The following is a 15,029-nucleotide window of genomic DNA, read 5'->3' on the forward strand; positions in this document are numbered from 1 at the left end:
TAATCTCAGCAAATGTTAATTCAATAGCCTCAAATGAACGGAGACACAACCTGCTAGAGCTCTTAAAGAAAGAAAAACCGGACATACTTCTCTTAAACGAAACCAAACTGAAACCACAGCACAAGCCCAAATTCAAAAACTAAATTCTTATTCGCAACGACCGAAACAGCAGTAACGGAGGAGGAGTAGCAATCCTAATTAGAAGCGACATACAACACGAACAAATACACACCCCGCAGAGCCTCTCCATCATCAAGTATATAGCACTGAAAATCAAGCTAAGGAGCAATAATTATCTTCAAATAATAGCAGCCTATGCGGCGGGAGCTCAAGCGGACGAATTCATCGCGGAACTCGACGCCCTCTTCAGATCCCTAGATCTAGACAATCCCAACAATTTCTACGTTATGGTGGGAGACCTAAACGCGAAACACGCAGAGTGGAATAACGCAACCCCAAACGGACGAGGACGAGCACTGAATAACTGGCTCAATAGCAATAGTATAACCTACAGAACCAGAATTCTAAAAACCGAAATCCCAACGTTCCCTCGCAGCAACGCCCATATTGACATCGGAATAGCGGACACCAGAATACATATTTTAAACGAAGACCAGTCTAGCAGTATTCCCACGGTAGACTTCGACAGCGATCACCTAGCAATCTGCGTCGAATTCACTCTCCCGTCAGCCGGAGATCAAATCCCCTTTTCAACCCCAGTGCGACCGCTCAATTACGCAAAAACTGACTGGAAGAAATTTCAAACCGATCTATCAAAAAAGTGGAAAACCACGGTACCGCAGAACCAAAATATATCAAACCAAGAAATCGACAGCCTACTCCAAGCCTTAAACGACGCCATCCTCCAGGCAATAAAACAATATGTGCCGAAGTTACCGGATTATAACTCCACCGAAATATACGTGAATCCAGAAATCAGAAGGCTCCAAAAAACTAAAAGCTCCTTACTTACAATCCTCCTTAATGAATATAGAAACCCTACTCCTTTCTCAAACCAAAAAATCGAAACAACCAAGAAACTCATCAAACACTACAAAAGCAGAATAAAACAAGAATTGCAAACATCAGTAAGCACATTCTGGGAAAATAAAATCAAAAACATACCACACAACATAAAAAAAATGTTCCCACAAGTAAACTCCATCTTCAGGAAAAAGGAAACACTGGATATACCCAATTTAACAGTAGACAAAAACAAAATGCAAACACTCCGTAAAGCAAAAATAAACCCAACAAAGCACTCAAAGGATAAAAATGGCAACTTCACAATAACGGACACCAAACACAAGCTAAACATACTAGCCGCTAGCTTCGCGGTGGCAAACTCAATCAACGACGAAATGGGCAAGCAGAGGCTGACTGAAATAATCGAAAGGGAATACGACACCTTCATGGAAAAATTAAAAACCGAGACAGCAAACAACACTCACCTGGTTACATTCTCAGACACCAACCCGGCAGACAGCCCAACATCAGAGATATACAGCACATACTTCACAGTCCCCGCATATACACTCCGGCTATTCCGGAAACTCAATAACAAAAAATCATCAGGGCCAGACCAAATCCCGAACATTGTATTAAAAAACCTCCCAGGAAACATAATCAACAGCTATAACGCGATCTTCAACCACTGCCTAAACAATAGTTACTTCCCGGAGAACTGGAAACTGGCAAAAGTGATCCCCATCAAAAAGAAGGGGAAAAACCCCATCGGACCCAAATAACTACCGACCCATCAGCCTTCTACCGAACATATCCAAAATATTCGAAATTTTAATAAAAGAGGCATTCGAAAATTTCCTGGAGACAAATAACATAATTCCAGATACTCAATTCGGGTTCAGACACAAGCACAGTACAATACACGCATTACACAAATTAATCTCGGACATACAACACGCGCTCCACAATGGTAACAACGTAGCCGCCTGCCTGATCGATATCGAAAAGGCCTTCGACACGGTATGGATAAAAGGGCTAATATATAAATTGAATAAAAAGAAATGTCCACCTCACCTAATAAAAATGATAGCAAACACACTCCATAACAAAAAGTTCTATACGGAGTGCAGCGGGCACAGATCAGACATCACCTTAGACCTCTCAAATGGGCTCCAGCAGGGCACAGTAACAGCGCCAGTGCTCTTCAATTTTTATAATGCAGAGCTTCCTCTCTTATTTAACATCCCAACGACCACAGACACAGAAACACTACAATTTGCAGACGATCTAATTGTATATGTTCAAGGGAAAAACGTCAAAAAGCTGGAGGAAAAGCTCCAAGCATTGTATAACAAAATCCAGGATTACTACCAAACATGGAAACTGAGAATAAACCCAGGCAAGAGCGAAACCATCTTGTTCAGGCGTAAGATCAAGTCTCAATGCCGCACCTTCAGGAATTCATACAAACATTTCCAATTAAAAGCAGGCAGTACAAAAATACCGCACAGAAAAATGGTTAAATACCTCGGAATAAACCTTGACGAGCTCCTATACATGAACGAGCACGTAAATATCCAACTTGAGAAAGGAAAGAAAGCCTTTCAGACTAACAGCAAGCTGTTCTACTCATCAAAGCTAAACTCTCGAGTTAAAACAATATGCTACCTCTTGCTAATCAGGCCCATCATCACATATGGATGCCCAGTGTGGTATAATATCAGCCCTGCAGCAATGGAGAAGATAAGGGCGTTTGAAAGAAAATGCCTACGAGCATGCACAGGGCTCTACAGAAGCGAAAAATCAGATTACAAACACTACGTTAGTTCAAAGGATCTATACAATGCCGCAAACATTCCAACAATAGACAACTATATAGTACAGCTCACCAGAGACTACTTTGCCAAAATAAGACATGTAAAATCAAATCATCTCATCAATAGCTCCCTTTACCCACAGGAAGAATACCTCAGCAAAACATTAGAAACAGGACATATCCCTCCAGAGGCATTCCTCCTCCTGGACAAAACAGGAAGAATAACCGACCCCTTCAACGTACCCCTCATCTACCATATCCCACGCAATATAAAAGACAAACGAATACGATACGAACCGCACATTAATAGCAGACACTCCGCCCAACGACTGGTGCACAACCAAGCAATGCCTAATACGAACGCAAACAACATAAACTCGTTGGATAAAAAGAAATACTGGTGGTTAGACGACTACCACCCAAGTACTAGCCGTAACTAAGACCGGAACCAAAAAAAAAAAAAAAAAAAGAACCTGTAAATATGTATGTAAATATTGTAAATAGCTAGGAAACAAAATCATGTATATATTTATTATTTATTAAGGTATGAGTGTAGTGTGATTGACAGGAATGAAAGACGAAGCGAATGAGTGAGAGTTTGGGATAGCATGGACCAAAGTGCTTAGTTTATAAGCTTAGTTTATAAGACCAGTGAGACAGAGACCCGAAATCTGTTCCTCGACCCCGCTTTTTGGCCCCGAAAGGGGATCTTTTGTGGCAAGAAACCTCCCAACTATACCCGCAAAATATCGAGAAGAAGAATCCAAAACGTTTGTAGAAATCCGAAATATATGAGAAACCGAATACGAGTTCAAAAAAATAGGATAGATGGAGAGCGTCGCACAAGCGATCATGTCACCAACCACTTAAGGAATGATGTGATACGTAGATTATTCACTACTCGACAATGTAAATGTTTGTAAACATTGTTATGAATAAAAATCTTAAAAAAAAAAAAAAGGTCTCCGACTGCGGAGCCGCTGGAAACTTTTTTTGTTGCAGGTTCGCGTCCCATAAAGGTCCAATTTTTTTTATCATAAAATCATTTTTTATTAAATTATTAATTACATAAAAATACACAATAATCATTTAGTAATGTATGAAAAATAGTTTAAAAATATTTTATCATTAAGTATACATAAAAATAAGTTGTGCACTACCGATTTTTTGATTATGTATTGTTCTAATTACGGATAGCTCCCAATATTTTGTTAATTGAAAAGCCGCGTGGTTACAGGTTTATGATGGATATAGGAAGCAATGTATATTTTACCTTAATTGTAGTGCTGTTATCAGTAGTGCACAACTTATTTTTATGTATACTTAATGATAAAATATTTTAAAACTATTTTTCATACATTACTAAATGATTATTGTGTATTTTTATGTAATTAATAATTTAATAAAAAATGATTTTATGATAAAAAAAAATTGGACCTTTATGGGACGCGAACCTGCAACAAAAAAAGTTTCCAGCGGCTCCGCAGTCGGAGACCTTACCGACTCACACACCGACTACGTTGAAAAGCTTTCTAATATTTCAGAAGATAAGTTGCGTAATTTTCATCATTTACAATAACTTCACTCTCTCCATTCAGATCTTGCTTCATCCAACGCAAAAATATTAAAAATCACACAATGCACTAATTATATAAAGGAAATGTCAAAACTGAAGGTATTTCTCAAGTTATCGCACAAAATATGCCGAAAATGACGGTTTTTGATTTTTGTAAGTACGTTGCACCACACCTAAAAATCCGAAAAAAATTGGAGATAATAGTCATGCTAATATTTAACTACTGTGAAAGTAAAAATCTAGTCGCTCGAAAACTTCTACCCGAAATCTCAATTTTTTGACTTTTTTTTGCATTTTTGATTTTTCACGCCTAGGATTTGCAACCGAAAAATCTGAAAAAATTCACAATCATAAAGAAACATGCCTAGAATATTCTAGAATTTTTGCAGATTTTTTGCATAATGTTAAATAGGAGAAATATGGCAAAAACTACTTTTTCTTTCTTACCCTGTAACTACCCTCCCGGTTGAGGTATAGGGTTGAAACTTGGTGTACCATGGTTTTTTGGAATAAGCTATCGAATGGTGCATTGCGAAGTAAAATCGGCTCAAGGGCACTTTTGACCATCTTATCCTACTATACCCTTTCGAGTCTCCTCTATCGTCATTGCAACATTTCGATTCCGACCACAGTCGCAATCTCGGAGGAATTAATGTACATATGTACATACAGTGATTCTTCCGAGATTGCCACTGTCGCAATATGGGAATGAGACCACAGTCGCAATGCCTCGGCTACAACAAAGCTGTTATGCTATCCTTCTCTTTTACTACAAAGGCGAGCCGCGGCGACAGAGTCTTGCCGCCCAGTCATAGAATTTCGAGTCCTCTCTACCGTCATTGCGACCTTTCGATTCCAATCAAAGTCGCAATCTCGGAGGAATTACTGTAATTATATAACATTCGTACACAGATGTACTGTCCGTTCACGACAAGTTGGCGAGGCAGATTGTTTACTTTCTCACTCTGTTCCACCTCTCCTACTCCCGTGCGCTATGTCGTTAATGGCTGCGGCCAGTGACAAAGGACGACGACGAGCATATCTGGACAAAATGAAATAGAATGATAACTTTGCAGCATTGACATAGCCTCCCAATTGCCGAGCTCTAGCGGCAATAGATAGAAAGCAAGAAATTGTATCTTTTTATAGCTGACACTTTAATTGGGAGGTTACGCCAATGCTGTGAAATCATTCTATTTCACTCTGTCCCGATATGTTCGTCGTCAACCTTTGTCACCGGCCTCAGCCAATAAGGAACATGCGTGTGGTAGCTAGAGAGGTGGAATAGAGTGAGAGCATGACCTTGACTCGCCAACTTGTCGTGAACGGACAATATACTAATATTAAAATAATCGTCAAAAGAAATAAGAGGGAGTGTAACACGCAATTAGTAAATTGGAGCATGTTTCGTTCATGTGATTCTACATGCCTTCGGAAACGCATAGTGCGAGAATGAGAGGGCATGCTATATTCTATCCTTGTTCAAAAAATAACATCGCTGCTCGGCCGATCACTTTATGATTTGCCGGTACCTCGGATCTCTCACTCGTTTCTCGCGTTCTCTATCGTCCCGTTTCGAGAACAAAGTCAAGCCGAATAGCATACCTGCTTCGAAATAAGTAACTGTTCGGTCCCGAGCCACTTGCTTATTTCGAGGCAATTCTATACCTCATTTAAAATTGGACCAAATGACTTGAGATTTTTTGAGAAGCTATAAAAATTAATTTACTAAGATATGTGCTTTTGTTGCTTTAAAAAGTTACAATTTGTTGAAATCGTGAAAAAAATAGTGAAGGGTAATTTTTGAACTTTCTTATGTGAGCCCATCATTTCCCAGGCTCAGTAGTGGAGGGTCGGGTGCGGCGTCATAGAGATACGGTGTACACTGACCCCGCTCCAGCGGACTGGGGAATAGCGGAGAAAGTGATCAGTACGGATAGGTTGAAGTGGGCCATCGGCTCCTTTAAGAGATTTAAGAGCCCGGGCACTGACGGGATCTTCCCGGCACTCCTTCAGGAGGGCGGAGAGAACTTGTACAGGCGCCTGGGCCAGATCTTCAAATCCTGCCTAGCGAAGGGCTACGTACCCTAAGCCTGGAGATACTCCAAGGTAGTGTTCATCTCGAAACCAGGGAGGGACAATTACGACCTTGCCAAGTCATACAGACCCATCAGCCTTACCTCTTTCTTGCTTAAAACGCTGGAGAGGCTGGTTGATAGGTACATCAGAGACGAGGTCTTGGCCAGCAAACCGCTGCACCCCTCTCAACACGCCTATCAAAACGGCAAATCCACCGAGACGGCACTTTATAACCTGGTAGGTCTCATTGAAGGCGCACTGTCGAACGGGGAATCCGCCCTCTGCATCTTCCTCGACATCGAGGGGGCGTTTGACAACACCCCTCACGATGCTATACAGGAAGCCGCGAGGAGATACAATATTAAGGATTCAGTCGTAAGATGGATCCACAACATGCTGACGAATAGAACTACCACAGCGAGCCTGGGAGAGGAGACGGTGAGGGCTGACGTCGCGAGGGGCTGCCCGCAGGGAGGAGTCCTGTCCTCCTGTGGACCCTCGTGATTGACGAACTCATACGTATACTCACTACGGAAGGCTTTGAGGTTCAGGGCTACGCCGACGACCTTTCTATTACGGTCAGAGGCAGACACCCGTTGGATCTAGCGAGGAGATTGCAAAAGGCTATCATACTCGTAGAATCTTGGTGTCGATCACACTCGCTCTCGGTCAACCCGAACAAAACGGAGTTGATCCTATTCACAAAGAGACGACACTTTTATTTTAAGGCTCCTCATCTTTTTGGAACGCAACTACAACTCACAGATGAGGTAAAATATCTAGGTGTAATACTAGATAAAAAACTCACCTGGAAGAACCATGTGAACATGCAGACCCAGAAAGCAATCAGCACCTACTGGGCCTGCCGCAGAATGTTTGGCCCTACATAGGGACTCAAACCAAGGATGGTCAGGTGAATATACCAGGCCATCCTTGAACCCATCATAACATACGCCTCGATTGTGTGGTGGACCTCCATGAAGAGGGGAGCACACAGAAGGACTATAGAAAGAATATACCGAATAGCGCTGCTAGGGATAACAGGTGTGCTCCCCACCACGCCCACTATGGCAAGGGTGCGCTGCTCGATATCAAGCCACCCCATCTAAAAGTGATGGCAACGGCTTAAAGAGCGGCCATCCGCCTCCATCAAGCTGAAGAATGGTCCCTGGCGAGCGGCGGGCACACCGAGATCCTCTGGGACCTGGGATCGGAGTTAATTCTGACCCCCGGTGGAGACCGCTGCAAGACGGAGTACCTCTTCAGACGAGAATATGATTTAATCCTCCCAGAGAGGGAGAAATGGCTGGAGGACCCAAACGGCATTCTGACTCCGGAGGGACTGGTCTGGTTCACAGATGGCTCCAAGACCAGATCTGGCACCGGAGCTGGGATTGCGGGGGAGAGCCCAAGGGTCGAAATGACCCACAAGCTGGGCCACCACGTTACGGTCTTCCAAGCAGAAGTGTTTGCCATCTGGGCTTACGCCAAATATAATTTGGAAAGGGGTCACTCAGGCAAACACATTTATATCTGCAGTGACAGCCTTGCTGCGCTTAGAGCCCTCCACAGAGTGGAGATTGGGTCGAAGCTAGTCAGGGACTGTGCACTGACTCTGAGGCAGCTATCTCTGAACAACAGGGTCAAGCTGCTATGGGTACCAGGTCACGCTGGGATCTCAGGCAACGAGAGGACTAGCGAACTGCCGCGACTGGGGGGATAAGCTCCCAGCCATACCATGAGTACCCTATCAGTGTCTCACCCTATGCGTTGAAGGGCCTGGCTGAAGAATGGTTGAACCAGATATTCACCAGGCTCTGGCAAAACGCTAACGGTATGAGACACACGAGGGCCCTACTTGAGGGACCGTCTCAGAAGCTGGATGACACATTAATTCACCTGGACAGGGTGCAACTGCGCATGCTCGTGGGCCTAGTGACAGGACACTGGTACATGAGGAAACACCTCGCACGCATGGGACTCGCAGAGGAGTCGACATGCCCGAGATGTGAGGAGGAGGATGAAACACCTCTCCACGCACTTCTAAGATGCAGGGAACTAAGGGCCCTAAGAGGATCAATCCTGGGGACCTCGGAACCCTCATCATTAAGCATTTCGGCTGGCTGGTCTGGCCGCTTCTAAATTTCGCAATAGAAGCCCAGCTGCCAAGGCACAGCCAGTAAGGAGGCTGCCTAGCGGCACGGGTACAATGGTCCCCAAGGACTGAGTGCCCGGCTAGCCTCAGCTTATCAATAATAATAATATGTGAGCCCATAATGAAAATCTGAAATGTCTTTCGTAGATTTAAATAAGTTATGTGTATGCTGAAAATTTTATCGAAATCGATCAATGCACTTAGAAGTTACAAGTAATTAAAATTTCCTAATTTTAAGAACAGAACTAGTCACGTTCTTAAATGAAAAGTCGCGATTTTCGGAAATTTTAATTACTTGTAACTTGATCATCTATTGATCTATTAATTGATATGTTCATTGATCAATTTGGTCTAAAGGCACTTGTAGTTATTTTTGTAATTAATTTATTATTGTCACGAAAGTGTTGCCGGCCGCCTAATACATCAGTAATATTCATTTCTAATTGAATCAGAATACGTAAATTGACGGTGGAAAGCACCGAAGCGATAGCGCACATGGATGAAAGCAGATATATGCTTGTGTGTGAAGTGCGAATACTACTTGCCATACATATGGAAACAGATGTGGCAACACTGCTGTCGTACTATACGTATGTACGTCTTTTCACCTTACCGTAATCGATAAGGTAGTTGTGCCAGTGAGGTATGGTAACAGAAGAACTGCCAAAACAGGTACGGCTGTTATACCGACTGTGGGAACCTCTCTTCATACTGGGGCACCGACGAGATACTGTTAAGGGGGTAGACACGGGTAATGCAGCGAGGTGACATTACCGGCAAAAATGGGCCTAAAAAGGGGTTTACGGGAATACACTTTTCGTCCTTATATGAGAAGATTTGGGGCTGGGTGAGGGCTCATTCGAAAGAGGAAGGTCCAATGCAGCGCGGTCTGGTCATGGTTCAACAAAATTGTGTTGATATCTAATAATATGAGTGTCCAAAGTAGAGGAAAAATCGACAAAATACATCCGCAGATTCCAAGTATTTTTTAGGTCACTAAAACAGTTCTGTGACTCAAACCGTGACCAGACCGCGCTGCATTGAACCTTCCTCTGTCGAATGAACCCTTATTTAGATCAAAATCTTCTCATATAAGGACGAAAAGTGTATTCCCGTAAAAGCATTCCCAAAGACGAGTTCCGCCATTATCTGGATACTACAGAGCAAGTTACGTGACAAATTTAGTTCAGCTAGTAGTTATAAGGTGGCGTCTAAGTAGAAAGGCTGCCGATCTGGAATCGAAGCCAGAATCAAGCGTCAGCTTGATTACGTCACTCGAACTGTGCTGCGAAGGCAAGCGAAAAAGGCAACATCGCCCGAACGCTGAGTGAGACGCACTACAGTCATGCTGTCCTTCTCTCATTCTGCATGTTGAGATTGTCCCTTTTCTCTAAGATTTGACTGCCGTCCGCCTGGATTTTTCACAGCGCCCCATAACAAACCTCGCCTCATTCAAACTATATCGTGTTTGGTATCATTTTAATCAGAAAAATTTCACCAATGCGCTAGTAAAAATTTCATTTAAAAAAAGTCAAAAATAAAAAAGTTTTATAATTGAATTAGTATTAGTCACACAGATATGTTTCGGCTCTTTCCTTAGATCATTGGACCTCTCGCTCTCTCCTCCACTGTCTGTCCCTTTCTACGTTCACGCTTGGCTGGCCATCGCATATAATCCGAGATTCGACACCTCGGCTGAATACATATATGAATTGTTGCACATATTCAACTTTTACTGTATAGACGCGAGGTCCCTCCATTTATTAGTTCTAATAGTACCATAATACTTTTTTATGCAGAATATTTCAAGGAGTTGACACAAGTAAAAAAAAAATGCAATCCATTTAAATAAAAAGTGGATTTGCATTTTTTGAGTGCATCGTTGCATTCACGAAGAAAATGAAATCACAGAAAAATATACATTATCATACCATGACGTATCCTGTATACTTTTATTAATTAAAAAACATTTATTTAAAAAAGTTAATAACTTCTTCTAAAAATAATTCTCAGATTGCCCGTTCCTTCGGAGCAGGCATATATTTTTCAGCAGCGAGGAGTGCTACGGTGTGCTATGTAAAATCCACGCGTTTGGTCAGTCAGAATTTATCGGAGCGTGACAATTCTATCATTTGGGTTGAAAGAAAGATAGCATGATCACCGTACATCTCACTCTAAACGCGCGCCAATGTTTCGCTTTCGTTCTTCAGGCGTATCGTGGCAATGCCTCTGGCGAGATGAGCGTTTGAATGTGTTTGTAAAAATACTTGAGGCGCTGTTGCCTTCCTAGATCGTGTTGCGCGCACGCTAGCTGAGAATTAAACCTTTCAAGTTCGTAACAAAACACGCAAGTGGCTCCACCAGGCCCAACGAAAAAACTACTGTAATACCGACGTCCCGAATCGGTGACGTCACGTACTGGGCCTACCCCCTTAAAGACTGCCAGTTCCTGTGTTAAAGTTCGGCACGCCAAGTGGGCCCAGTGGGACTGGGGTACGATCGGTAAATAGGAATGATGGATAATGTAGAATAGTGATATTACCCATTGTGCCACCGAAAAAAACTGTTATACCACCAACGAGATGATTTAGCTTTGCCACGGTACAATAATTATCTCGTCGGTGCTGCTTGGAAAACAATTATATTTTACCTTATAATTGTATTACATTCTTATTATAATATAATAATACAATTATTGTAATAATGGATATTAAATAAATATATGAAAAATAAGAATATTTCATATGTAACATTCTGAAAAAAGACAACTGAATAAAAAATAATTCGAAAATTACTGTTATATTTATAAAACCACTCTAATCGTTATTTCATGATTGATACTACATGAATATATGAAAAATAAGAATATTTGGTACGTAACATTGTGAAAAAAAATAGAAGAATTGAATAAAAAATAATTCGAAAATTACTGTTATATTTATGAAATAATGATTCTTAAACCAAAAATATCATTTAACTGTTAACAGAGTTTCGTCCCTTAGCGTACTGTTAACAGGTGGGGGCATTTTTACCTTTTTCACAGGTAGTAGAAGTACGTATTTTTAATAGAGAATGGCACATTAAGCGCTTAGTGTATTTCGCGACATCGTGGAAACAAGAACGCCTTTTTGAAAACGAAGTGTAGAAGTGTAGACAAGTGGGAAGTATAGAGTGTACTGATAGTAGAGCAGTACGAATCCTTAACAAATAAGGAAATAATTTTATTGCATTAACTTTTTTTCGAGTGTGCAGTAGAAGTGTAGAGCGTAGTGACAGTGGAGTAGAAAATAATTTCATTTCATTATTTAAAATTGACAGGAAAATGACGATGAAATTGACTCATAGCTCGACCTGTATTTATAAAAATTGTGGTATGAGAAGTAGGGACAATATATTAAATGTCAAATTTTATCGTTTACCTGTCACTAAGAGAGATAAATTAATAACGTGGTTAGTAAATAGTGGTTGCGATCATCTGGCAAAGGAATCAGATGCAGAATTAAAGAAATTCCGAATATGTAGCCGACATTTTTCGGAAACTGCAATTTGTCCAAGTGGTAGATTAAAAGCGAGTGCGGAACCAATAATATATGATGTGAAATCCAACGATGATACCCTGGATTCCGTCGGTCAGGAAATATATATTTTAACACAAAAGTTAGGACGTCATGATGTTGCAATTCCAGCTTTGACAAACGAAAATAAGATACTAAAGCGGGCGAATAAAATAAAGAATAAGACGATTGTACGTTTACAAAATAAGCTAAAAATAATGACGGGAGGTTGTTTATCTGATAAAACTCTTCTAAATGCCATACAACGTCGAGTACAAGGCTTTCTACTTACATTTATAACGATGCAATTATTTCACTCGCCGCGATCTTCTTATACCGAAGAAGCGCAGCAATTAGTTAAAAAAATGCATTATACTTCACCAAGTTTGTACGCAAAAATGCGTGAAGAATTTAATTTTATATTACCTAGTAGGTGCATTATTAGCAGCTGGTTTAGCAGTGTAGATTTATGGCCGGGAATTTGTAATATTTTGTTTCGGAAATTGTAAACAAAAGTTGATTGCATGGATAATAATGAACGCAACTGTGTTTTGCATGGATAATAGTGAGCGCCCGGCGGAGGAATCCCCGGTGGAGGCGTGCCCGGCGGAAGAACCCCCGGCGGAGGAACCCCCGGCGGTGGCAAGACCGGCTGTGGCCGATATTAAGGTACCATTATTGTTAAATATGTACAACTGTTAGTGACAAGTGTATAGTGTATGTATGTACTATGTACTTTTCCACATATTCCTTGAAATAGATTTCGTGTGTATGTGTGTTTATGTGTGCAAATTACGAATGTTATAAATGTATTTCATAATAAACCTTTTTATGAATTTTAGAAAACTAAAGAGCAGCAACGGAGGAAGAAAATTCAGAGCTTGAAAAAAATGAAAAAACGATTGAGAAAAATGCCGTCATCAGCCTCAGAATATTCAGGGGGGTATGTATCCCCCCCTCCCACGCAACACTACGCATCACCACCGCGGCCCGCGATATACGCAGTTCCCCCGCCAATGATGCATGTCCCTCAAACGCCAGCAATGTACCACGGCCGGCCAGCCGTAATATATGTCCTCCCGCCAGCCGCAATGTATGCCCTCCCGCCCCAACCAACAATCTATGTCCGCCAACCGGCGCCTTATCAATATTATTAAATGACAAATTTTATTACAATACATTTCTTTTCTTTTCGACACCTGTTACTGATTATATTATTATTATTATTATGACTATATCCTACAGAACCTATGTAATATTTTTTTTATTCATCATTTTTTCTAAATGAGTATTCTTTTACCTTAAAAACACATACCCTAAACTTAGAACTAGAGTTCGTCATTTATTAAAAAAATAATTTCCAATGAACTAAAGAGGGTTATTAAGTTACCTCCTTTAAAATATTTTACGTCTTAAAAAGTATCTCCGAAAGGTTTGTAAAACGAACTTAACTCGAATCACCGAAGAAATAATAATAGCATCGACCAGATAAAATATCATCTCATGTCTCATGATACAGTTCAGCACCGAACCTCGTCGTTGGTAAACTCACTGATTCTGGTTCTGTTTCTTACTGCGGCCGCAATATATTCTAGAGGGCGTAAGAAAACGTCAACTTGTAGGAATAAGTGATTCCTTAGGAGTTAGGATTCCTACTTTATCAATTGATGGAAAACAAGCTCACTACCGCTTTTCATATAGAGTTTTATTAATTGTCAATTATTATAAATTTGTAACTACGCTGTACATTTAACTGGTCCTAATGCACTTGACACGGCTTAGAACGCTCAACAACGCATTTAAATTCTCTGATGAGAACACCCACGAACGGAATACAAAGTTTCTCAAAACACAAAGCTACCGCTTCAAACGTCCCCACGAGAATGGAAAAACTTCCATCCGGAACGGGAAAACGACGCTTTTCCCGGAAGTAGATGTCGCGGTAAATTTATCGGAAGTGTACGCTTCGGCGAGACGGTCGACCATCAGCAGAGGTCGCCACACTACCCCCTTCCGAGTCTCTCGACCCGTTAGGGAGAGCAGACGACACCCTCGAATAGGTCCTTAAGGGTTGCGTTGACTCTTCTAATATTTCTATAAATGCCGGTTTCAACCGTTCCACCGAAACGACCTGGTCCTTTCCTCGTAACTCGATAAGGAAGGTGCGATCGGATATTCTCCGCAATACGCGACATGGGCCCTCGTATGGCTGTTCCAGGGGCCTTCTAACAGCGTCAACGCGCACAAATACATGACTGCACGAATATAAATCTTTAGATACAAAGTGCGATTTGCGTGCGTGATGCACCGTGGGTTTTGGTCGTACTTGTCTCATGGCGTCACGGAATTTACTAATATTAAAACTGTCAAGAGGTTGAACGTCCATAAAAAATTCGCCAAGTAATCTAAGGGGTGCACCATACAATAATTCAGCTGCCGATGCACCTATGTCCTCTTTAAAACTACATCGCAGTCCCAATAACACCGTGGGAAGCACCGCGACCCAGTCCTGTGACTCGTGACACATTATTGCCGCTTTTAGGGACCTATGCCACCGCTCTACCATGCCATTCGACGCTGGATGGTAAGCAGTGGTGCGGATTCTTTTACACCCTACAAGAACCGTTAACGCAGAAAATAGTTGAGCTTCAAATTGAGCTCCCCTGTCGGTTGTGATAGTGGCCGGGGCTCCAAACCTCGCCACCCATGCGGCGTAGAATTCTGAGGCGACGATTTCCGCAGAAATATCTTTGACTGGCACAGCCTTAGGCCACCGGGAAAACCTGTCTATCATCGTTACACAGTATTTATAACCCTTCGCTATGGGCAGAGGTCCTATAATGTCTAAATGTACATGGTCGAATCTACCCTCTGGAACAACCA

Source organism: Osmia bicornis, chromosome 6 (genome assembly GCF_907164935.1).
Source record: "Osmia bicornis bicornis chromosome 6, iOsmBic2.1, whole genome shotgun sequence".
Taxonomy (NCBI): domain Eukaryota; kingdom Metazoa; phylum Arthropoda; class Insecta; order Hymenoptera; family Megachilidae; genus Osmia; species Osmia bicornis.